Below are 24,510 nucleotides of genomic sequence, written 5' to 3'. Positions count from 1 at the left end.
TTGGAAACAACACAAATGCCCAAAATTAGAGCAATAAATTATGGAACATCTGTTGGACGGAATTCAATGCAGCCATTACAACAGGCTTAGAAGTACTGGGGGCAGGGCTGTGGAAGCATTCTCCCTCAAGGAAAGAAAGCCCAGTCAAGAGGGGCACCGTGGGGTTCCAAACAATCAATTCTTGCTAGAATAACCATCCTGAGTTGGGAGGCAAATAACGAAGAAGCCTACTGTTTTCCTAATACAGACCACAGAAATGAAGCTGATAAGAATTATTCTGAACGATAGAGTTGGGGTAGAGAAGACTGAGGATACACTAAAATAGAAATGTTTTGGGGCGCCTGGGTGGCTCAGCTGGTTAAGCGTCCATCCAACTCTTGATTTCGGCTCAGGTCATGATCTTGCCATTCGTGAGATCAAGCCCCGCATCGGGCTCTGAGCTGACAGTGTGGAGCCTGCGTAGGATTCTCTCTCCCCCTCTCTGCCCCACCCCCACTCACACATGTGCACTCTCTTTTCTCTCTCTCTCTAAGTAAATAAATTTTAAAAATATAAAAAATAAAATAGAAATGTTTTAATAAATAGAAAAATCTTCAGCACATTTAAGATGGAAACAGAAAGTATAAAAACTACATACACACACACACACACACACACACACACACACACACACACACACACACACGTAAAGTATCCAAAAGAAGGATACGCCAGTTTCTTTCTGAACAGTAGGATTCACTGATGATTTTTATTTTCTTCGTTCCAGTTAACTGAATTTTCAGCAAGAAATAACAGGAACGATAGCAATAAAAGTTATTTTCCACAATCTTATTTCTTTTTTTTTTCTTTTTTTGGAAGTCCCACTGAGATATTTTTCACAATTTTCATGGGGACAGAGACCATTACAGAACCCAAATGTCATACAAAGCAGGTGGCACTTTGACTCCCCAGAGACCCTTTCCACCTAATAATTCAATTAAAAGTTTTTTTTTTTTTTTTTTTTTATAAAGACAGTGCACAGTAATGCAGAAACGGAGCCTATTATTTAAAGAATTCCTCCACAGGACATTTCTGTAGTGAGTGACATCGAGTGTGTGACTTGGGAGATACAGTAGGTACTTTCCATTTTGAGCACACGTCCACATGACGCTCAAATCACAAAACGTTATAGACTCCATTCCTGACCAGTCAGACTCTGGGAGACAGCCGCCTTCTCCTCAGAGCCATTGTTTTCTCCAAGCTCTCTTCCAGCACCTGCTTTTCCTCGCACTTTTCCTGACAGAGGAAGTACCGCCGACCTGCTACAACCCTCAGCCCCGGGGTCGGGTTAAACTAGTTGTACCGCTTCCACGGCCAATCCTCCCTTGGAGTGGCCAGGGCTCCACTAGAATGTGGTCATCACATCCTGACTTCACCAGGTCCTGCTGCTTCACCTCAGGGCTCTCAGATTCATCCTCCCCTTCCTTCCTGTGTCTGGCCTTGACCCACTCTGCCTGGACCACTTCATACCCAAACTCTGGGCCCCCGGGCTCTTTCCCCCACGGCGACTCTTCACACTGAAGACCGATCACGTCACTGTCTGCACGTCAAGTCTCCCCAACTCCTACATCCAGAACCTCACTGGCTGCAAGCCTCGGAGCCTGCATGACCGAGGTTCCACCTACCTTTCTACGTGTTTCATCCAGAACATTCCTCCTCACAAGCTACGTCCCAGACATCCCACATAATCAATCGCCTGTTCTGTAAACATAACTGTTTAATGATATGAAATACTTCAAACATATGAATAGGGATTTTAACATAGTAGACTCATGTACCCAGAGCACCAAATTCACAAATGCTAATACTCTGCCGTATTTCATCTTTCTTAAGGAATAAAACACTAGTGACATGGATGGTTGAGAGGCCCTCCCACCCCGTCATCCCAGAGGTAACTACAATCCCGGGGTGTATCTTCTGTTTACTACTTTTACAACACACGCATAACTCAATTGTATGTGCACATTTCATATGTATGTTATATATGTATATATACACCCATAAATAACTTATAGATGCATGTGCATATATAATTTTGCACGTATATACACTCACTATATACAGATATATAGATACTACTTGGGTAGACAGACATACAGTTTTTCTAGTTTTAAAATAAACTCAAGTGGCACATACCATATAGATCTTTCCTCTTTTCCACTCGAAATTTCCTTAGAGATTTATCCGTATCAGCATGTGAAGATCTGGTCTATTCATTGTAGTCGCTGGATAGCACTCCAGTTTGTGATGGCACCGCCATTTATTTACTCAGTCTCCTTAAATGGTCAACAAGACTTTCTCCAATGTTTCACTACTGCCAACAGAGCTGCAGTGAACAATCTCACACACATCTCCACAGGCACTTGCAGAGATCTTCTCTCGGGCGACAATGCTGGACCCAAAGGACACATAACCCACCTTTCTTGGATGTTGCCGTGCCCAGGGCGCATGATGAGCCAGTCACCATAGTCATTTGTGCCTGACCCTGACTACTGCTGCCTGAGCCAGGCAAGCCTGAATCCAAGATGGGATTGCCAGGCGCCAGCGGCATGCAGGGCGTGGCCAGAAAACATGGACAGGCGGCCCAAATTCCTCCCTTAGGGTTTTTAGGATTAGGGCACAAGCGGGTCAGCGAGACACGGGAGCTGAGCGGGAAGAGACTGAGGGAGACGGGGCTGGGATGGTGTGCACTGAAGCCTGGAGGCAGGGGTGGGGAGGGTGAGAACACGGCAGGCGTGCAAAGAGGCACGCAAACGAGAACACCCAGGAGCGTCCATGCAGTTGTCAAGAGAGATGGGCAAAGGCGCAGCCTCAGTCTGGGGAGGCTGCTGGCTCCAGTCTACGTCCTAGAGAAGGAGCCCTGCTTTAAGTGCCTCTCATGAGAGAGGCCCTCCTTCAAAGATCAACAGATGTCACCTCCGCCATAAAGCTTTCCTCTCTCCAGCCCACAGAACGACCGGCTCCTTCCTCCACCCTCACGGCACTTGCTGCACCTCTCTCACAACGCACACTCGGTTCCAGGCTGTGCCCAGTTAACTGACTCCACGGCAGCCCTCAGCACAAAAGGTAAGGGCCCCACCGGTACGCACCTGCTGCCGTTATTCAGTCTCCTGCACAACGCCAGGCATGGGGCTCTGCACACAGTAGGTGCTCACTCCATGTTTCATGCCCGAACAAAAGCCGTGAGCACCTTAAAAGCAGGGCCCACGTCACATAGCCAGGCTTTACAGGGGTATCAGGTACAGAGTAGGTCCTCAGTAAATGTGTCCTGAACATATGATTGAAATGTGGCTTCCGTGAGCAAACGCATCCGCCTGAACTACTCTCCCAGGGCCCGTACCAATGATCAGATTTCAAAGTGGAGGTGACCAGGCCAAAGGATAATTTATCTCCTTAAAGACGCTAAGTGTCAGTTAAATTGCTGTATTTAATAGGGCCTGACTTAGATGGGCCATTCTGAACAAAAGCAATAACTGGTCCAGTAATGAGCCTGCTTTAAACTGCTTTTACTACTACCACCCAGAGGCCGCGGGATTCCTCGAGCCACGAGACCGAGGCCCCACTCTGAGCGCGGCAGCCTTCGCAAACAAACCACGCACCCGGGACTCCCGTCTTCCACCACCCTGGAACCACACAGGGTATCTTCCAAGGGAACCCAGGGTAATCGTCTCCAGAGGTTCATTCCAGGATGGGTTTTTTTGTTTTGTTTTGTTTTTAATCATCTTGCCCAACAGGCTCTAAGCCTCGCACAGTTGAGCGCGCAAGACTGACAAAGAGTGAGTATGCTCCGGCCCAGAGGAGACGGGGCGGGAAGGCCTCAGAGAATCAATCCAGTATTAAATGTGTTTATTCTGTTTCTTGGGAGCATCCAATACTTATTAGCCGCGAGGAATGTGCCAGCATCAAAGAGGGAGGGAGGGAAGGAAAGGGCCTTTATCTGCCATGACAGATTACAATCTCCGACAGACAAAACGAACAGAAGGCACACGCATACTGAAACTGGAAGACAAAGGAATTTGCACAACCAGAAGTCAGCTGAGTCCTTCAGTTCAAAAGGGCAACGGAAAACACCTCAGCCTCAGCAATGCCCGGAACAGAGGAAGAGGGAAGGGAGGGACACAGGTCCACTCCTAAGGGCTGTGTGATGGCCCTCCTGCAGTGCACATCCTTGAGGTCACCTGGGAGAGTCAACTCCCTCTGGGCAGACCAGAAATCTGAATAAGCAGCACAGACCCCCGCCCACCGCCCTGGTGTCTTCCCTAAGCTCAACACCTACAGCCATTCATCAGATGACTCACAAGGACAACATGGGTAAAAAAAAAAAAAAAAAAAGAGGTCTAAGGTCGGACAGGCCCCAACTACCTCGAGCCAGCCGTACAACCTACTTGTGCCTCAGCATCCCAGTCTGTTGAATGGGAATAAGGAAAGGTGCTGCCTACTCATAAAAATAACCATCATTTTGGAGCATGGAATAGGGGCCATTCTGCAGGCTATGCGCTGTCGTGTTTCACCTTATGCCAGTCGGCTGTCATCCCTCCAGGCAAGCAAATGACTGTCCCAGCGTGCCAGATGAGGAAACTGAGGTTTGAAAGAGGTGACACCACATTCCCAAGGCTACACAGGAGCACGTGGAGGGGCCGGGCCTGGAGGCGGGCCAGCCAGAGCTGGGAGCATCTTAGCCTCTCCCGCTGAGAAGGTGGCACGGTTTGAAAGAGGCTTTACACCAAAAAAGGTTAATCATTACTATTTTGTCATGTATTATTTACATCTGCTGCTCTGATTCTCTTTGTCACGCTCCTGGCCCCTGGCTTTCTCAATCGGGCAAGGATGGACATGGGTTCTTGGTTAACCAGAGCTCCGCCCACACTGCCACGCGCACAGGGGGCTCTGGCCGCACTCAGGAAACCCAGCCAATGGCGGAGTTTCCCTTCTAGGCACCAAGGGGGGCAACCACAGCCCTGCTGGAGGCCAACCCTGTGGAAGGACAGGCCACCCCTCCACCCACCTCCCACCTCCAGCTCAGACCCCTCACTGCAGACGGGATTTTCTATTCCTGAGGTGGACCCTTTGACCAGCACTCCATTCATAAGGGGAGGAAGAAAAGAAGACGTTCGGGGTGCCTGGGTGGCTCAGTCGCTTAAGAATCCAACCTCAGTTCAGGTCATGGTCTCACGGTTCGCGAGTTCAAGCCCTGGGTCAGGCTCTGTGCTGACAGCTCAGAGCCTGGAACCTGCTTCGGATTCTGTGACTCCCTCTCTCTCTGCCCCTCCCCCGCTCGCACTCTGTGAAAAATGAATACACTTTTAAAAAAATTTAAAGAAAACCTTTATTTCCACGTGAGTCTTTTTAACCCAGGAGACGGTCCCATGACGAAGGAGCAAGTATTTACGCAAATAATTAACCAAGGAGGTATGGTGTTCTGTCCAAATGTTGAGCAAAACTTATTAAAAAAAAAAAAAAAACATAGCCCTGGCCACGAAATGGCCTCTCAAGGGCCACAGGAGGGGACAGCAGGTCTGAATCAGCTCCTAGAGACTCAGAAATGAACCCTGTAGAGAATGAAGTTCGCGCCTACAGTGACCGGGCCCTTCTCGGTACCTCTGCCCTCCCCCTCCCTCCCCATCCTTTCCCCAGAGAAAATTCTCTCGTCTTTGCATCTCTGGCCAAGGCTGTGCTGTGTTCATTGACCATTCACTGGCACCAAACAGCTGATTCAAGAGCTGTAGGGACACACCAGCTCCCCTTCTCTCCTAATTCCTTGTGTGTACTTTCTCAACTTTCTATCAATCCCTACCTCGAATTTTACTTAAAGCGGAAGGGCTAGAAGCCAGGGAGTCTAAATAACAGCCAGAAACTTCTCAAGTGTTTACCCTACAACGCTCAGAAAATAGAATCTTCGCTTGAAACCTAAACAGATGCCCCCCCCCCCCCCCGCATAAGCTGTGGCCATGGGGTGTAGGCGCACTGAATACTGTGCCCAAGGCAAAACCATGCAATCAGTCCTCTCCGCGTCCTGAGCTTTCCTAACCACTCCAGACTCCACGTGAAGGTGTTTACAACGAGGCTATTCAGTGCCAGTACCTTTTTTTAACCCCAAATTCTGCTTAATCTTTGAAAAAAGAACACCCAACCTCTGGGCTGGCACAGAGGGCCTGGGTGTCAGAAGGCTCAGCTTATAGTCTCAGCTTGGTCATTAATACACTGGGTACCCCTGCACCCACGTCTTAAGCCCTGGGACTCGGTTTTTTCATCTGTAAAATGGAGAGGAATCTATCAATGTACAGGTTATGGAAAATTAATTTGGTGGGAAACAGCCAGCAACTTTTTAAAGAAACTGAATGGAAGAGATTGGAATCGATCAGAGTGTAATAGAAGAGTAGGTTTTGATTGAGCTTCATATAGATGATCTAGATTGCAATGTAAATGTGATTTTTTTAAAAATGCTTATTATTGAGAGAGAGAGAGAGATGCAGCAGGGGAGGGGAAGGGTGGGGGGAGAGGATCTGATGCTGGCTCTGTGCTGACAACAGAAGCCTGACATGGGACTTGAACCTGCAAAGCACAAGATCATGACCTGAGCTGAAGTCAGACACTTAACTGACTGAGCCACCCAGGCGCCCCTATATATGTGATTTTTAACAGCATGACTGAGATATAATTCACATACCATACAATTTACCCATGCTTTTACCTTAAAAGTATGCAACTTAATGGCTTTTAGTAAATTCAGAGTTACACAACCATAACCACATTGGTTTTGGGACATTTCATCACCTCAAAAGGAAACCACATGCCCATTAGCATTCACTCTCCATTTCTTCTCAAGCCTGGGCTACCACCAACCTACTTTCTGTCTCCAAGGATTTACCTTCTGGACACTCATATAAACAGAATCATATGCCATGTGGTGTTTTGTGTCTCGCTTCTTTCGCTTAGTATAATGATCTCAAGGTCCAGTCATGATACAACATGTATCATTACTTCATTCCTTTTTATGGCTGTATAATATTCCATGGCATGAGTATAATACATTTATTTACCCATCCATCTACGGATGACAGCAGTGTAATTACCACTTTGGGGCTGTCATGAATAACACAGCGATGAACCATCTGTGTCCAAATGTCTGTGTACACACATAAATGTGTTTCTTTGGGTTACTATCAAAAAAGTTTGATGCCAGGGGCCTAGAGGGTTACTGAGGGATAACTACATCATTCTAAGATTTTTTTTAAAATCAATTCTATGGACTTTTGCTTCAGGAAAGAAAATAAAGATCATCAAATCAAAGCTGCATTCTTATTGATGCGGCCACCAGAGATTCTGGGGGCAAATCTTCAAGAACCTATCATTTCAGAGAATTTCAACCCTAGGAATATGCAACTTCACTGTCCAAACAGATTGGGAGAGGGGCCATTTCCTTACTGACAGAAGCTGCTGAACTATCAGCAGAATTCAGTATTAGGTCAATTTCCTTGTTTGAGCCAGCTCCAAGTTGGATGGAATTCCAAGATGTAAATTTCTACATCGCAAGGTTTCAGACACAAGGGCACTCACAAGACATAGTGAGAGGCCACTACAGGCTCTTTCCAATACACACACACACACACACACACACACACGCACACGCACACGCACACGCACACACACACACGCTATTCAATTTATAAACTGCTCCATATGAAATCTGACTCCTACAACTGCAGCTATAAAAGAGCTGATACTAGAGGAGAGGAGAGGCGGTGGTCAAAAGCAACTCCCTCCGCTAGCAAACCTGCATTAATAATTTAACTATTAACAGGCATGAAACTCAAGAAGCTTGAGAGCAAGGACTCTGTGGTCATCTGGGACACCGAGAACATCTCCATCGTTCCCCTCTTTCTATTTCAAAACCAGAGACTCCATTGTCTTAAAGAACTTGTCATCCTCAGAGAAAGGGAACATGACAAATTTGTGAAATCTAAAGAATAAATACAATTCCTATATGCCTTAAATTTATGGCCCTCACAAAGCCTGCAAAATATGATAAACCATTATAGGTTTTTCCTGTCTCCCCTGCCTTGGCCACAATTAATTTCACCAAGTTTGAGTGTAATACAGAATGTAATATATGGAGGCGGGAGATTTAGAGCCCTCATTGCCTTGCAGTAAATAAGCTTCTGCAGTTTGGGGCCCCAGAGGTAAAAAAAAGAAGCAATAACAAGAGTCCTCATTTTGGGGAACCATTGGTGTGCATTTTCTGTTTTGCATCGTTAAGCAAGACAAAAGTGCCCGAAGGAAACCGACAGCACTGGGCTAAAGTCACTCAAAATCCAAATGCCAAGCGTATTCTGTAATGGAGATGCACGGCATCTCGTATACATGCCCTAGAAGAACATCATATTGCAAATAAGAGCTACGCGTTATCAAAAACAACAGAAAATGCTCTCGTTTTATTGATACTATAAACCTCAAAGGTCTATATGGGTTTTCCCAAGCACTGTCTTGAGAAGAGTAATGGAAACTATTATTTAATGAGGGCCTACTATGTGTGCATATTGTGTTAATCCTTTACCTACACTACCGTAAAGGGTAGAATCGTGTGTCCCTGCCCCACAAAGCTATGTTCAAGTTCTGACCTCCAGTAACTATGAATGTAAAGAGGTTCTTTTGCAGATGTAACCAGGTGAAGAAGAGGTCATCCTGGATCAGCGTGGACCCTGAACCTCCGTCTAAGGGAAGAAGCACTGCCCATCAGACCCAGATTTTAAATGTCTCATTCATTCAACTCAGCCAACGTTTGCTGAGTGCTGAGAAGGTGTGAGGAAAAGAGCCAGTAAAAGATTCACAGAAATACAGCCCCGACTCTTCATTTTTTTCTCAAGCAAATGGGCCTGAGCACTTACTCGGAGTTAGTGAACCCATCACCAACAGGCGTGCTCTGTGCGCTCCGTGGCACAGAGTGGTACTCACCCCCGTCTATGTCGTCTATACCACCAGGCCCATCTGTACCACCCCACTGCCCCCACTTCCCAGGCCGGGCAGCCCACATGACTGGTGTGGGCCAACGGAAGGCGGACAAAAGTGACTCCTATCACTTTCAGGGTAAAGAACAGAAGAACCAGCACCTGACAAGTCCTGCAAACCCCGGGACAAAGTCACCATGAGGAGTAGATTCCTGCCAGAGTCTTTGTGTAAGTGAAGCACAGGCTTTTATGTGTTAAACCAATGGACTACTGGGGAAACCATGCTGCAGCAAAGAGCTGTCCTACCGTGACTAACACATTCTCTAACATACATCTCTGCGTGAGCATATAGCACTATAAAGTAGCTGGTTAAATTCCAAGACCCAGAGCCTGACTGGGGCCCAAGCGCTAAAAGGCCCCACTGACTTTTTTTTTAAATTTATTTACTTAGAGAGAGAGAGAGAGAGAGAGAGAGAGAGAGAGAGAGAGCGCGCACGCACAAGCAGGGGAGGGGCAGAGAGAGAATCCCAAGCAGGCTCCACAGCTTTCAGCACAGAGCCTGACTCGGGGCTTGATCTCACCAACCGTGAAATCATGACCTGAGCCAAAAGAGACTCTTTTTTTTCTTCTTAAATGTTTATTTTTTGAGAGACAGACAGAGCATGAGTGGGGGAGGAGCAGAGAGAGAGGGAGACACAGAATCCGAAGCAGGCTCCAGGCTCCGAGCTGTCAGCACAGAGCCCGACGCGGGGCTCGAACCCACGAACCGTGAGCTCACGACCCGAGCCGGAGTCGGATGCTCCAACCGACTGAGCCACCCAGGCGCCCCAAGAGACTCTTAAGCAAGTGAGCCACCCAGGTGCCCCTAAAAGGCCCCAGTGACTTTTAGCATTACCACCCCATTCTCCAGGAAGTTCCACCACCTCAGCAGGCCAACTTACAGAATCTGCAGAAACACGCTCTCCCATGGGGCCCGCTACATGGCCTGACTCATCTAAAATGAAAACCTCAAAATGCTAAAGGTTAATAACTGAAGGGACAAACACAATGGACGACCCGCAGAATCACAGACACAGGGTGAATGAGGGAGTCATCAAGTAAGGAACAATGATTTTTCGAAATGAGCTATGCAGAGGTGCCTCCGAGTCTCCCAGAGTGTGAGGATTCCAGGGGAGGGCACAGACTTTCTCGCCACCCACAACCCACCCCAACAACGCCCACCTAACCGAACCAGCCGAGATGACCTGTTCTACGCATTTCGCTACCATGTCACCATTTTCTCAGAGAAAAGGCAAGACTGGCTCGATTGGGACTCTCGGTTTTCCCACTTACCACATGTCCCTGGACAGGTCACTTCCCCCCGGAGAGTATATCTATCAATCGGGCAATAACGCTTACCTTGCAGGCCTAGCATGAGAAACTAACTAAAATGATTGCACAAAACTGCCGGAGGTACTGTAGACAGTCAACAAATACTCTTTCTCTTCCCCACCAGCATAAATACTGGCCAAATAAGTCTGCTGCACATGGGGCTGGAAATGTTTGTTCTGCAATTAGTAATATGAGAGCGCCTTTTCTAAAACTTTTTGGTGGGAGCCCAAAATCTCTAGGTAAACTAGAGAATAACACCATTCGCCCCAAAATGGAGTGATCCAATTCAAGTATTTAGCGAGCACCAAAAAGACAGCAGATTTCTCACCAAGCAGGAAAAACCTCTCAGAATCAGCAAACTTCTCCTCTTCTTCCCCATGCAACAAAATAAATAGGGGAAATAACCCGAAAACCTGGCAGATGGCCTCACAAGGCACACACAAAATGCCTAGACGTGAAGGGTCTCCAGACCACTAACTAGCATCACTGGCACAATCAGCCACCATCTCACCGTCAAGGTTGAGGAGAGTGGCGTAGCACCTTCCACCGTAATAACGAAAACTTCCTTCGCTGTGGAAACTAAGGCAGGCACTTTGTATATGCCATCACTTTTGATATCCAGAATAAATTCTATAGGTTGGGGCAGGGGTCTGTGACAGCGACAGCTTAACAGCCCAGCCCATTTTTGTGCTGGTTTCTTCCGGTCCCTTCAGGGAACTCCTCCCCTGCCTCCATCAGACACAGTGGGGTGCCACCTCCTCATGGGTGAGCTTCTCAGGGTCTCTGAGACAGATGACCACAAGCTGGGCGGCTCACATCAACAGAAATCATTCCCTCACAATCCTGGAGGACAGGAGTGCGAAATCGAGGAGTTGATAGGGTGCTTCCTTCTGGAGACTCTCCAGGAGAATCCATCCCTGCCTCTTTCCTAGTTTCTGGGGGCTGCTGGCAATCCCTGGCGTTCCTCCAACCTCTGCCTGTCTACACACGACCTTCTCTATGTCTCCTCCTCTTATAAGGACAATGTCATTAGACTTAGGGCCCACCCAGATAATCTAGCATGGTATCCTCTCAAGATCCTCAACTTCATTACAACTGCAAAGACCCTTTCTCCAAATAAAGTCACATTCACAGGTTCAGGGTAGACGAATCTTTGGGGGGACCACCATTAACTCACTACACCTCACTACAGGGGTCTACGCTAGCCACTCAGAGCACCTCACGCCCACCTCTACCCCAAACCCTCAACCCAGCCATGTAACCCAGGTGGGTCCATGCAGTTTACTAAACGGACAGAGAGAGAGGGCTGTAACCAGCACTAATAGAAACACAATGCAGGGGCGCCTGGGGGGCTCAGTCAGTTAAGTGTGCAATTCTTGATCTCAGCTCAGGTCATGATCTCACGGTTTGTGAATTCGAGCCCTGCATCAGGCTCTGTGCTGACAGTGTGGAGCCTGCTTGGGATTCTCTCTCTCTCTCTCTCTCTCTCTCTCTCTCTCTCTCTCTCTGCTCCTCCCCTGCTAGCTTGCTCACTCTGTCTCTCTCTCTCTCAAAATAAATAAATAAACTTGAAAAAAAAAAAGAAACACAATACAAACCACATATGTAATTTAAATGTTTCTAGTAGCCAGAAAGTAAAAAGGAACAGGTATAATACATTTTATTTAACCCAGTATGTCCAACGTAGGGTAGTTATGGTCCTGGTCTTAAAAGAGTTTACAAAAGAGGCCCCAAACATGGGACTAGTTACTGCAACCCAGAACAGCTGAGGAAATAAAACCGACGAAGGCAGGACCAAAGAGCTCCAGCTCACAAGCCATGAAGCCAAGTAAAAAAGGACCTTTCTTCAGCTTCCGATGGAAGAACCAAGAGTAGAAAAGGCAGATTTTCTGACATGCAACCAACACGTGCCTTGAATACCCCCCCACACACACACCATGATCCCAGCCTGGGTAGCAGGGCTACTGCTGAGTCCTGCTCACGGGTGAAGCTAGGGCAATGCCAACTCGGTGGGGGACGCCCCGCACTCAGGGATTTCCAAGGCCATCTTGCCAGAGGGCTATCTGTGACAACAGTGGTTTTAGCAAACTGCAGGCTTCTAGGAAAGGGCAGGAACAGACTCCCCTCCCCAAGGGATGGGGGGGGGGGGGGGGTGAAGGTCACAGTATTAGGACTATCTAAAAGAACATGAGAAAGGTGCACTCTTAGAAAAATATGAGGATATAAGAACCCAATCTTTCAACAGGAGGTGCACCAGCCAAAGAATCTTAGGTCTTCATGGGTAACTTTCTGTTCTTAATAATATTGAGAGCCTACTGGGTGCTAGCCCAGGAGAGCCCTTTTTTATAAATGTTACCACATTTAGTCCTCACAATAATCCACTGAGGTGGTTATCGCCTCCATTTTGCAGATGAAGAAACTTGAGATCAGAGAGGTTAAAGTGACACTGCTGAGAAACAGCCTGGGTCTGGTCCCAAGTCACTCTGCTTCCAGAGCTGTCACTCTCCCCCCCCCCTCTGACTCCACCTTCCCGTTGATGCCTGTATTTCCCCACCATGTGACCTCATGACTCTGACCTTGGGGGAAAGAACCAGTCATAGCTCTAAGTAGACCATGGGAACCCCAAGAGAATGATTTTCTAGATTTTTTTTTATATGAAATTTCCCAACCAATATGAAAACCAGAACCTGAATGATAATGGACTCCCCTGGGGTCAGCAGTGGCCCTAGGGTCTCCATCAACAGCTTCCAAACCGAGGTCCCCGGTGGCTGGGAACGTCAAAGATTCCCAGGGCTAGTTCAAAGGGGCCAACCAAACGTGTCCACTTGCCTAAATGCCCAGCACTCGGCACATCAAATGTCTCTGTTCAAACACATTAGTGTGGTAACAATAACTACATCCTTCCAAAGGAATCTCTCGCAGATATAAAGTCTTTCATTAATGATTTAACAATACAGATTATTATTTAATAATTGCAGTTTGGTAACAAGCTATGTGAAAACATCTGGTTTGTGGGAGAATATTCGGCAAGAAGTCCTTGGCTGGGTTAGACAGAACGGAAGTAGACTGGGATTTATCAGCCCTGTGTCATCCACACTTGGGAAGCTGGAAACCGCCTCCGTGAGGCCCAGTGGAAGGGCCCAAGTTTACCATTAAAAACATAACATTCCTCATGCTGTCATTCTCCCAAACTGCTTAACAAACCTCACATTTTTTCATTAACCTTCACGGCGGGGCAGCTAGGTGAATGAGAATTTCCATGTCATATACGTAAAGAGAAACAGTGATCCCATTTCTAAAAGGAGTTAACTCAAACCAACTAATCACCAGTAGATTAGTTCCCAGCACGACCTTGCCCATCCAGATAAAGTCAATGGCGAAAAGGTAAGACAAATGCCAGGGAGCCCTGGTGGTAATTCCCTGTGCGGTTTGACTTTCTATGGGTCCAATATTTCTCTATAAGAAGCCTCAATTTCCCCAGCAACGGAATGGGGAGAATATCTACTACCTGGTAATGAAGACATAGCCATAAATGACTTTGGACTGCCTAGATAATCAGCATTATGCAAATTGACATAGCAACCATTACAAAGCAACTAAACACGGTTATAAATCTTATAAAAATACTTCCGTGGAAATTAAGGCTCAATTAAGAGGCTCCGTATTAAAAAAAAAAAAAATCTCGATCACCTTGTTATTTTAAAGACAACAGTATTTAAAGCCAGCAGAGCCACTCCTAGAGAAGGGATATGCTCAACTAATTGAACAGTGGAAACCAGGGTAAGGTAGAAGGGCCCCCAGTGACCCCTGGGCTGAATACAAACAGGCCCATCAGGTGACCCACCTCAAAATATCCATCAGCCCTTGCTGACCAACGGGCTACTTACACCCAGATGCAGCACGGAAAAAAAGGAAAATTCCATATGTCCCCATACCTCCTCACCTTCCCCCGTAACTACAGCCCCCCACCACTGTCTCCTGGCAGACAGTCTCTCCTTTGCTGTCCTGCCTGCTGTTCCTGTGCAGCGAGTGTATTCAATTAACTTCTATCCCCTTTGTTCTGCCTCGGGTGAATTCTTTCACAGCCAGCGCGGGCCTCCACCTGATCGGGTCGTCCCCCACGATACGGGACCTTTCTGTAACAGTCTTGATAAAGCTCCCCATCAATAACCAGCTAGCTAACAAGAAGGGACAAGAGGGGCGCCCGGAGGGCTCAGTCTGTTAAGCATCTGACTTCAGCTCAAGTCATGATCTCATGGTTTGCGAGTTCGAGCCCTGCAGCGGGGCTCTCTGCTGTCAGCTCAGAGCCTGCTTCGGATGCTCTCCCACTCTCTCTACCCCTCCCCCCCTCACTCAGGCTCGCTCACTCTCTCTCTCTCGAAAATAAATAAACATTTAAAAAAAATAAAATAAGAAGGAAGAAGACAAGGACAGACCCGGCAAAACAGATGCAAGACAGGCTGGAATCAAGAGACCAGGAGATCCCTCCCCAGGGGAGAGCCGCTGACTCAAGAGCCTTGTCCCAGGTATCACATCAACTCCCTATTTCTCTGCAAGAGCTACAAGGCCCAGTATAGCTTATAAATTCTCTTTCACACACGGCACCTAGGAAAAACCTGAGCTAACCCGACTCAACATAAATTTGCTTATCCCAGGGCCGTCAGAAGAGGCAAAAGAACAACTGCCTAAAACAAACGGACCAGAAGCGTGGAGACTCACCATTCCAACGCTCGTGTAACTTAAAAAGATATCTGCACCCCCGTGTTCACTGCAGCTTTGTTCACAATGGCCGAGACACGGGGGCAACCTCAGTGTCCACCAACGGACGAATGGATAAAGAAAAAGTGCTTCAATACTAAACCGCTTGACGCAAAAGCAGCATCTAAACTAAAAGAACTCCTCTCTCTCTCCCTAACCCAAGGCACTTGGACGGCTAGAGAAATAGTTCTGAGTGTGGGTGTTTAAAATTTAAATGTTTCAATGAGCTGACTGTCGCGGGCTCAGCAAGTGATCAATTTACCCTTTACCAGTCTTTGCCCACTTAGTAATTCGCTCCAGGGACCTTCCGCGTAGGTGAAGACCATGAGGCTGTGAAAACATGGCAAACCCTGCCAGGACTGACACGCAGAGGGACCCTCAAGTCTAGGGCACTGGGTCCGGCCACAGGTGCCAAGCACAGCAGTGCTGGGGACCCAAAGATGTGTGAGAAGCAGCCCCAACTGCACCAAGGAGCTTAGTTCGCCAAGAAGAGCCGACGGAAGCAGGAAAACGTTCAACGGGCGTCAGTCCGGGCCACACATCACGTGACTGTTACAGACACAAAGGATGAGGCTGCTCTGCCCTGAACCTCCCCGGCCCTGGACAAGGGCTGGGTGGAGGAGCTCTGCACTGCAGGTATGCAAACCTCCAGGGACGATGAGGCTGGGGACAGGCAGGATCCAGTTCACAGAGGGCTACAGTTTGGATCTTTGCCTTTGATGGACTGGGGGACGTGCCTCAGGGCCATTTCCCTTCCTCCCAAAAATGTAAATGAGCGCCTAGCTTTTTTAAAGGGGCCAGCATCCCCTGCATCACCCCGGCGCATCTGGGGTAGTCAGCCATCACGAATCAAGAAACAGACCTCGCTCTGGAACACGTTCCATGGAGCTGCCCACATGAGAGGCTGCAGCCCTGCAAACTGCCATCCACGGCACAGAGTGGCCACTGTGGACGTGGACGGAGGGGCGGGGCTTCTGGCTTGATACCACTGCCGGTTTTCCCAAAACATGCACCCTAAGGGGTCACGTGGGAGCTCTCCCCACCTGGCCTCTCCAGGATACCTGTGATTCCTCTTTCAGAGCTGCTTGGGAGGATGAGGCATGTTTCCTGTAACGTACTAGCCCAGTGAAGCCATCTACCCCTGTACCCTTTCTTGCCCTGAAACAAGTTTCCAGAAGTAAAACTCTAGTCCTTGGTCTTTTTCCCTTCGTGATGAACTCCCATATATACCCCCTGTGATGTGTTTTCTCCTCCCGTAATCACTAAGAGGGCTCCCAACGTGACCTCAGCACAGTGCCTACTCTCGTTTGTAGCAGAACGTGGCTATGTGACTACACGCTGGCCCATGGGATATAGACAGAAGTCCTGTATGTGACTTACAGGAAGGGCCTTTGAGAAGAAGAAGCTCATTCTTTTTTTTTTTAAGTTTATTTATTCATTTTAAGGGAGCATGCACAAGCAGGGGAGGGACAGAGAGAGGGAGGGAGAGAGAATCCCAAGCGGGCTCCACCCTGTCAGCACAGAGCCCGACATGGAGCTTGAACTCACAAACCCGTGAGATCATGACCTGAGCTGAAACCAAGAGCTGGACACTTAACCAACTGAGCCACCCAGGTGCTGCAAGAAGGAGCTCATTCCACTTAGGGCCTTCCTCCTTCCTGCAGGCTGGAATTCAGATGACGTGGCTGGTACTCAAGCAGTCGCTCTGGGCCATGGAGGAGCTAGCAGAGGAATGTGTAAGAAAGGGAGCCTGGGCCCCTGAGGACTTGGAGCCACCAAGCCCCTCTGAATCACCTACCTACAGAAAGCTCTGCAAGCCACTCAGTGGGCTAAGCGCATGCCTGAGTAATGGAATTTTCATGCTATAAATCAAGTTACTAAATTTGGCTTGAGTTGCAGTAGACTGAGAGCACCCAAACAAAACACGTTTATAAATACATTTAAGCGCACATATTTCCAAGACTCCAAGAGGAATAAAAAGCCAAAGCAATACAACTAAACATGCACGCGCGCACACACACACACACACACACACACACACAGGCATGCATATGCACATACACACACACATACACACACACAGACCACTCAAGTCACTGTCCACCCTGCCACACAACAGAATTCAACTCACACAGACTCTTCCGGGAGAAGTTCCATTTGTTCCAACATTGTCTCAGATCCTTCAAAGTGTCTTTCGCACCCCCACTACCCTAAGCTCCTGGAGAGAAGAGACTGGGCATTATTCAACTCAGTATCCCCAAGTGCCTAACACAATGCCCGGAACATAGTAAGTTTGATAATGAATGAAATAAAATTCACCCACTGGCCCAGGAAAAGGGAAAAGAGTGTACACGGACATATCAACATCTTCCCTCTTGGTGGCATCTATGTCTGTTTCCTGTCAACATACTCATCCATTCTCCGAAGGCCCCCACCCCTCTCTACTGTAGACACTCCCCCTACAGAGGCTCCTCACCCCACCCTCCAGCTCGCATCACCTGCTGTGAGGGAGAAATCTTCCAGCCCCACCACCTAGAAGTCCTGGGTCATCTCCACCAACTTCCTTTTCCTACTAGGACACTGACCATCCACACTTCTGAAAGAGTTGGATCCACCGAATTAATCCCAATAACAATCCTTTTCTCGATTGTGAAGGGACAAGAGGATCCAACTGCATACACTTCCAAGTTCAACTTCTACCATGGTTACAATTCACTGGCAACAAGGTTAGAGGACCGCCTGGCAGGTTTATTGCCAACATCACTTCAGTCAGCCCTCATGGTCCGCAACTCTGGGACCAGCCTATTTCTCCTTCAGGGCCAGCACCCTATACTCCGGGAAATGAAAGCCCTCTGACTCCTCCTACCTGATAGCAAAATGGTCCCCACTCTGCATCACCGGACTCTCCAGCCCTACCAAGGCATATTCTAAACAGCCATTCTCCTGAGCCTGGCCACTCAATCCCTTACTTGTTCTAAGAAGTTTTTACCCCATCAGCATGCCCAAACAACACTAAAATTCTTTTTTAGTGTCACATCCTTCCACTTAAAGAAAAAAAAAATCCCTCATTACCCCCTCTTCCTCCAGGCCAGCCCCCTCTGCCCCGGCCCACGGCCAGGTTCCAATCCCCCCTCCCCGCCACCATGAATGACTGCATCCTCATACCTGTCCACCCTGCGCAGCTCAGTGCCCAAGATTACACCACACTGGCACACCACTGCATATATTGCTTGCTGTGGCTATACCCATCATCTTTTTTTTTACACTTAAAAAAAATGTTTATTTATGTATTTTGAGTGGGGGAGGTAGAGAGAGAGAGAGAGAGAGAGAGAGGGAGAGAGAGAGAGAGAATCCCAAGCAGGCTCTTTGTGCTGTCAGCGCAGAGCCTGATGCTGGGCTCGGTCTCGGGATCATGAGATTACAACCTGAGCTGAAATCAAGAGTGGGATGCTCAACCAACTGAGCCACCCGGGTGCCCTCCCCATTGTCTTTTAATGACTATTTAAATCTTCTACTCGCAGCAGACCAATCGGTCCATAACAACTTTTGTGAAAGGAAATGGGATACTGGGATGGAGGGGGGGGCGGTGGAGACAGAAACTACAGGTAATAAAATTGACCGAAGGCTTAAGGAAGTATGAAGAGAACACAGCTGTCAGGATTCCCATCCTTCTTCCAGAGGCCTGTTCTGCATGCTCGTGCTCCCCAGGGAAGAGGACTGGTACCAATCCATCAACATCTCTCATCCCCCCACAACTTATCCTATTTCTGCATTCTACTGGGATAACACTTTCAGGTTGCAACAACACACTTGATTTCATCTAGAGGCAGTGGTGCGGCTAAAAAGCAATATTCACCAATATGAACATAATCTCTAATAAAACACAGAATTCCAGCTCAAGGGCATGGAAGTGAAGCTGCAAACGTGCGCCCAGGCCAGCGATAGGTCATCTCAGCCTGGAGACACAGAGTGCGGACGTGAAGGCAGCAGGCAGCCTTCGTATCAAGTTCAGCCATGGAATGAAGCCAGCCGCCAAACGTCTCAGAGAGACACGGTCCACAACTGGCCAGGGTGAGTTAGGCTCCAGGTAGGGAGTCGGAAAAGATGGGCACCTCCTCCCCATCTCTATGCAGCTTTCTCTTCCTCTACCACTCCTCGAAAGCTGGTGGGGTTTCAGAAATGGGTTCAAAAAAGCTGGTGGGGTTTCAGAAATGGGTTCAAATATGCATAGAAATTTAAAGTAAAACGAAGGCAGGAGGTCAGACACGCTCTCAAGAAGGTGCCTACACAGTCTCCCCCTCCCCCTGGTGTCAAGCCCTTGTGTGATCACCTCCCCCTGAATGTGACCTGCTTCTAATCAACGGAAGAAGGCAAAGGTGACAGGATGTATGCGATTATGGTAGAGAAGACTACAGGGCTCCTCTTTCTCTTGCTGACTTGATGAACCAAAAGGCTATGTTGGGACAGAACAAGTAACTGAGACCCACCTCCAGCTGACAGCCAACAAGAAAATGAGGCCTTCCTCCCGCCCCCTTCGAGGAAATGAATGCTAACGACCACGTGAGTTTGGAAATGGATCTTTCCCCAGTCGAGCCTCAGAGGAGACCGCAGCCCCAGCTGACACCTTGACTGCAGCCTTGCAGAGAGCCTGGCTATGCTGCACCCTGTCTCCTGAACCACAGATGAACCAATAAATACATGCTGTGTTGAAACACTAAGTTTGCAGTGACATTGTTATGCAGCAATAAAAAACTAATGCAAATCAAGTCAGGGGGCAAGAAGGGGTTATTCAATAAATGAATGGAATGCATTGATAGCCACCTGGAAAAAAATAAAGTTGAATCCCTGACTCACACATACCACCAAAATAACTTCCAGATGGGTGAAGGATTTAAATATGAAAAAATAAATCAAAAGAAGAAAACAGGAGCTTTTAAATACGTAATTCTGGAGCACAGAGGGCCTACACGTGACACGAAAACCCAGAAGAATTTCTTCATCTAGAAAGGATCGATAAATCTAACTAAAGTGAGAAAATCTATCTGCCACTTGTATCACAAAGGGCTACTTTCCTTCAAAATGGCTCCTACAAATAATAAGAAATCAAAGTAGCTCCTCCACATCAACAAGAAAAGATCATTTTGAAAAGATGCTCACTCATTGTAAGAGAAATAAAATAAGGCACTAACTGTGATAGAATGCTGGTAACACAGTGGGCGGGAAAGCAGTGGGGAGACCAGCACCCTCGTTTACAGAGGGGGGAGGGGGGACTGGAACAGACTTTCTGGAGGACAATTAAGCATAACCATCAAAATATCAAATGCGCTTAACTCTTCAACTCAACAATTTCACTTCTCCAGATATTTAAAATAACCTATGTGTAAGGCTATTTAACATAACACCGTCACAGCAGAGATGGAAGTCATCCTATCTACCAATAGCAGATGGGCTAAGTAATTTATGGTCCATCCAGGTAACAGAACGCCACAAATACTATAAACCATAAAAATAAATGAGGCGGCTCTTTCTGTTCTGAGAGCGAGCTCTGAAATATATTTAGTAAATAAACAACAATAACCGAAAAAACAGGTGCCTCCAGAGAAGAGACGAGGAGTGGCTGGGGACTAGATCAGAGGACGCCTTTTCACTGTGTGCTCTTTTGTACCTTATGAGTATCACACCATATGGTTGTGTTTCTTTTTCAGAACATTAAAACTCAAATCAAAAAATTCATGCAAAGTTGTTGGAAAGCATAAACAATATAAAGATTTTAAATTGGGGCGCCTGGGTGGCTCGATCAAACAAGCGTCCAACTTTGGGTCAGGTCACGAGCTCACGGCTGGTGAGTTCAAGCCCCGCGTCGGGCTCTATGCTGACAGCTCAGAGCCTGGAGCCTGCTTTAGATTCTGTGTCCCTCTCTCTGCCCCTCCCCTGCTCACGCTCTCTCTCTCTCTCTCTCTCTCTCTCTCAAGAATAAACATTAAAGGGGCGCCTGGGTGGCGCAGTCGGTTAAGCGTCCGACTTCAACCAGGTCACGATCTCGCGGTCCGTGAGTTCGAGCCCCGCGTCAGGCTCTGGGCTGATGGCTCAGAGCCTGGAGCCTGTTTCCGATTCTGTGTCTCCCTCTCTCTCTGCCCCTCCCCCGTTCATGCTGTCTCTCTCTGTCCCAAAAATAAATAAACATTGAAAAAGAATAAACATTAAAAAAATTGTTTAATAAAGTAAAGATTCTAAATTTATGTTATATATACAGAATACTATACGTATACACAATTATATAAAGATATCTACAGGCGTCATATCTATGTACTATAGATACACAGATGTATGCATACATTCGTACTATGTATTAAACAGCTCGTCCAGAAGAACACACGAGCATCTGAGGACCGGTTTCCTCTGGGCTGGGAACTAGTATAACTGTAACTAGTAACCCAGGTAGCAAGGCAGCAGGGGTAAGAGAGGGAACTACTTTTTCACTGTATTTTCTTCCATTTTTGTACCAATTTGAAACAGACCGTTAAAAGACAGGCTTAAGCCACTGTGCTTCCTCTGGTCCTGTGTCTTTCCTCCTTTAAGACACTTTGATGGTGCCCCCCACACCTCCCTGCTACAGACTCCCAGTCTTTGTTGTCCAGTTGAAGAAGTACAGATGTCCTAAAGAGCCGAGAGCACAAAGTCACCACCTTGAAGGTGTAGATTGGCAGCATTGTCACGCCATCCCCCTGTCTGTCTCCACACAGGCGCTGAGTGACCTGACGCAGGACACTTAACCCCTCGGAGCCTTGGTTTGCTCATCTGCAAAATGGGGTTATTACCCTCCTAGGTAATTCCTACCGCTTCACGATCTGCTTCACAGATTCTCACAAACCGGGTGGCGAAAAACAATGGAAATCTATTCCGTCTCACAGTTCTGGAGGCTGGAAGTTCAAAGTCAAGGTGTCGGCAAGGCTAGGCTCGCTCTGAAGGCTCTCGGGAAGAACGCTTCCTCATCTCTCCCCTAGGCCCTGGTGGTGGCCAGCCCCCCTTGGCATTCCTTGCTTTGTACCTACATCACTCCAATTCCCGGCTGTGTCTTCACAGGGCCATCTTCCTCTGCGTGTCTGTGTGTCCCCTCCTCTTAAAGTCACCGGAATCAGGACCCACCCTAATCCAGTATGACCTCATCTTAACCAACTGCATTTTGCAAGGACCCCGTTTCCAAATATGGTCACACTCGCAACTGGACTGGGACATATGTTTTTGTGCACGGATGCCATTCAACCCCCCTAGGAGATGGTAAGAAGACGAAAACGACGGCGACGCAAAGCACCAAGAACGCGGCCGGGGCACACGGAAAACGCTCGACGGGCGGGAGCCTCATCACTGTGAGACACACAAGGGAGGAGCTCTCTCCCACACAGCAGGCTCCTTCCCAGAACATCAGGCCTGGCTTCCCCGCTCCTCATAAAAACAAAAACCGCAAGCAAGAAACCAAAAGCTAACAAGCCGGCATCCTTACGGCTGATGTGTTGTTGAGCCTTTTAAAGCAAACAAACCAGGGCTGGGTACCAAGTCACCGATGTAGATGCTTTATCAGTGGGTCTGTCTGAGGAAACCCCACACCCACACGTGGGCCCCACGCGCCTCCTCCTAGAGGAGCTGGTCTGCCAGGAAGGAGCCCCACGGGCTGCTCTAAAAGCAGAAAGGGCTCTCCTAGAGGTGTGCACTTCTGGTCCCAACATCTGGCTGCCTTCCAACTGAGCAACACGTTCCAGAAACAAAGCCCTGGAAGCCCCCGGGCTGTAGGGGAGATAAAGCCTTGGGCTGAGGCTGAATCCTGAGCAGCACACGCTGGGGCCTTCCCCGGAGAGCCAGGCCAGATGGTGCGCCCAGCGAAGCGACACATCGATCCTGGGCAAAGCCCTTTCCCCACTCCCTCCTCGGCAGAAACCAAAACACCCATCGGGACGATCAAAGCTACTGCCCTACTGCCCACACTATGAGACTGACTTTGACTAGACTCATTAAGGCGTAAGCTCCCGTAGGGTGGATTTTGTCCATGGAGGATGCTTGCAAATTGGGAAGCAAGTGGCCTGGGCGAAGCTGGCCCCCGTGAACCAACTAGCCAGACAGAGCTTCCATTAAAAGAGGAAAATATCTGAAATTCTAGGTAAACCATCCTTGAAACCATCCCTGGACAGCTGTTCAAAGATTCTATTATGAGCTTTCTGGGAAGCCCTCTATGAGAGTTCACACCAGTGTGAGAGAGAGGCCTCCGCAGAAGTGAGGTGAGAAGAGCCCAGACCGAGAGGGCGGGGGCCAGGGTTCAAATCCTGCCCGCTTGGGGATCCCCCTTCCTCTCTGGGAGTTTCAGTTTTGTAAGAGGGAGAAACAAGCACCCCGGAACCCCAGCTGCCACCTCCGCGCAGGACACACGGATTCTAGGACCCAGATCCGCACACAAACTGGTGAAGCTTAGCCACGGATCAGTGCACACACTGGACACACTCAGGCAAGGATTCTTGGTAATGACAACGGCAATCTGTGGATCTGCAGATACCGTCTGCCAGGTGCCAAATGATGAGGCTGCACTTGAAGGGGTGTAACCAGCTGAAACGGTCACCAAGTCACAAGACAGCCAACCACACAAGTCCCCAAGGGAATCAGAAGTGCCTTGACACATCACAACGGTTACCCCAAATAAATTACAGGAGTCATTGAAAGGGCTCCCAAACAGCATGCCGATGTCATCCCAGAGTGAGGGACCCGTGCAGAGAAATAAAAAGAGGTGTCAGGCTCCACGGGAACCTCAACTCTGCGACCTAGCTCTGAGGTGACTCGGGTACACCAAACACTTATGTGGCTGCCCTTTCCCCGTCTGGCAAATGGGAGCAGTAGTGCCTCTGACCCAAAGACTTCTTACAAGGATTAAGTGAAGGGCCGCTCTGCACGTATTCCTGCCAGGTGCTAAATGGTGGTCAGTCTGCCCCCTCCACTGCCCTTCCTCCCTCCCTCCTCTCTCTGGCTTTTCTCCCTGCTCCTGTGTTCACGAGATCCCTCCCCAGCTCCTGTGGACACAGTCAGGGCTCTCTGCCCTGGAACACTCTTCTCTAAATCCTAAATGCCCACAGGCCTAAACACTAGGCACCTGAATCCTCCCCCTCCCCCCACGACGTGCCATGCAGCTTCCCTCCCCTTCCCCAAAGGAAATCACCTCTGGGGACGCAACAGCCTCTCCCAGCGGGTCCCAAATGTGTGTGTGAAAACACCCAGATACTGCAAGGTGTTCACTGCACTTTAGGAGCAACGGCCGTGAACTCTCCTTACAAGTAATCTGTTCCATGTAAAGGGCCATCTTTACTCTGAGGATGAGAAGCTCCTACATTTTTTTCAGTAAAACGTGACTTCTTATATA

The 24,510-nt window shown here is 48.3% G+C and overlaps 1 protein-coding gene and 1 non-coding gene across 3 annotated transcripts in view; both read right to left on the bottom strand.

Moving 5' to 3' along the window:
• The window catches only part of LDLRAD3 (low density lipoprotein receptor class A domain containing 3), a 241,762-nt gene that overhangs the window by 196,803 nt on the left and 20,449 nt on the right, over positions 1-24,510 (bottom strand). The gene's annotated exons all lie outside the window — the stretch shown is intronic.
• On the bottom strand, positions 9,723-9,808 carry TRNAR-CCG. Its single transcript has one exon. It is a non-coding gene; the product is annotated as a tRNA-Arg (tRNA).

The sequence above is a fragment of the Felis catus genome, chromosome D1 (assembly GCF_018350175.1).
Source record: "Felis catus isolate Fca126 chromosome D1, F.catus_Fca126_mat1.0, whole genome shotgun sequence".
NCBI lineage: Eukaryota > Metazoa > Chordata > Mammalia > Carnivora > Felidae > Felis > Felis catus.
Note: the sequence above shows the minus strand (reverse complement) of the source record. Positions and strands in the feature narration are given on the sequence as shown.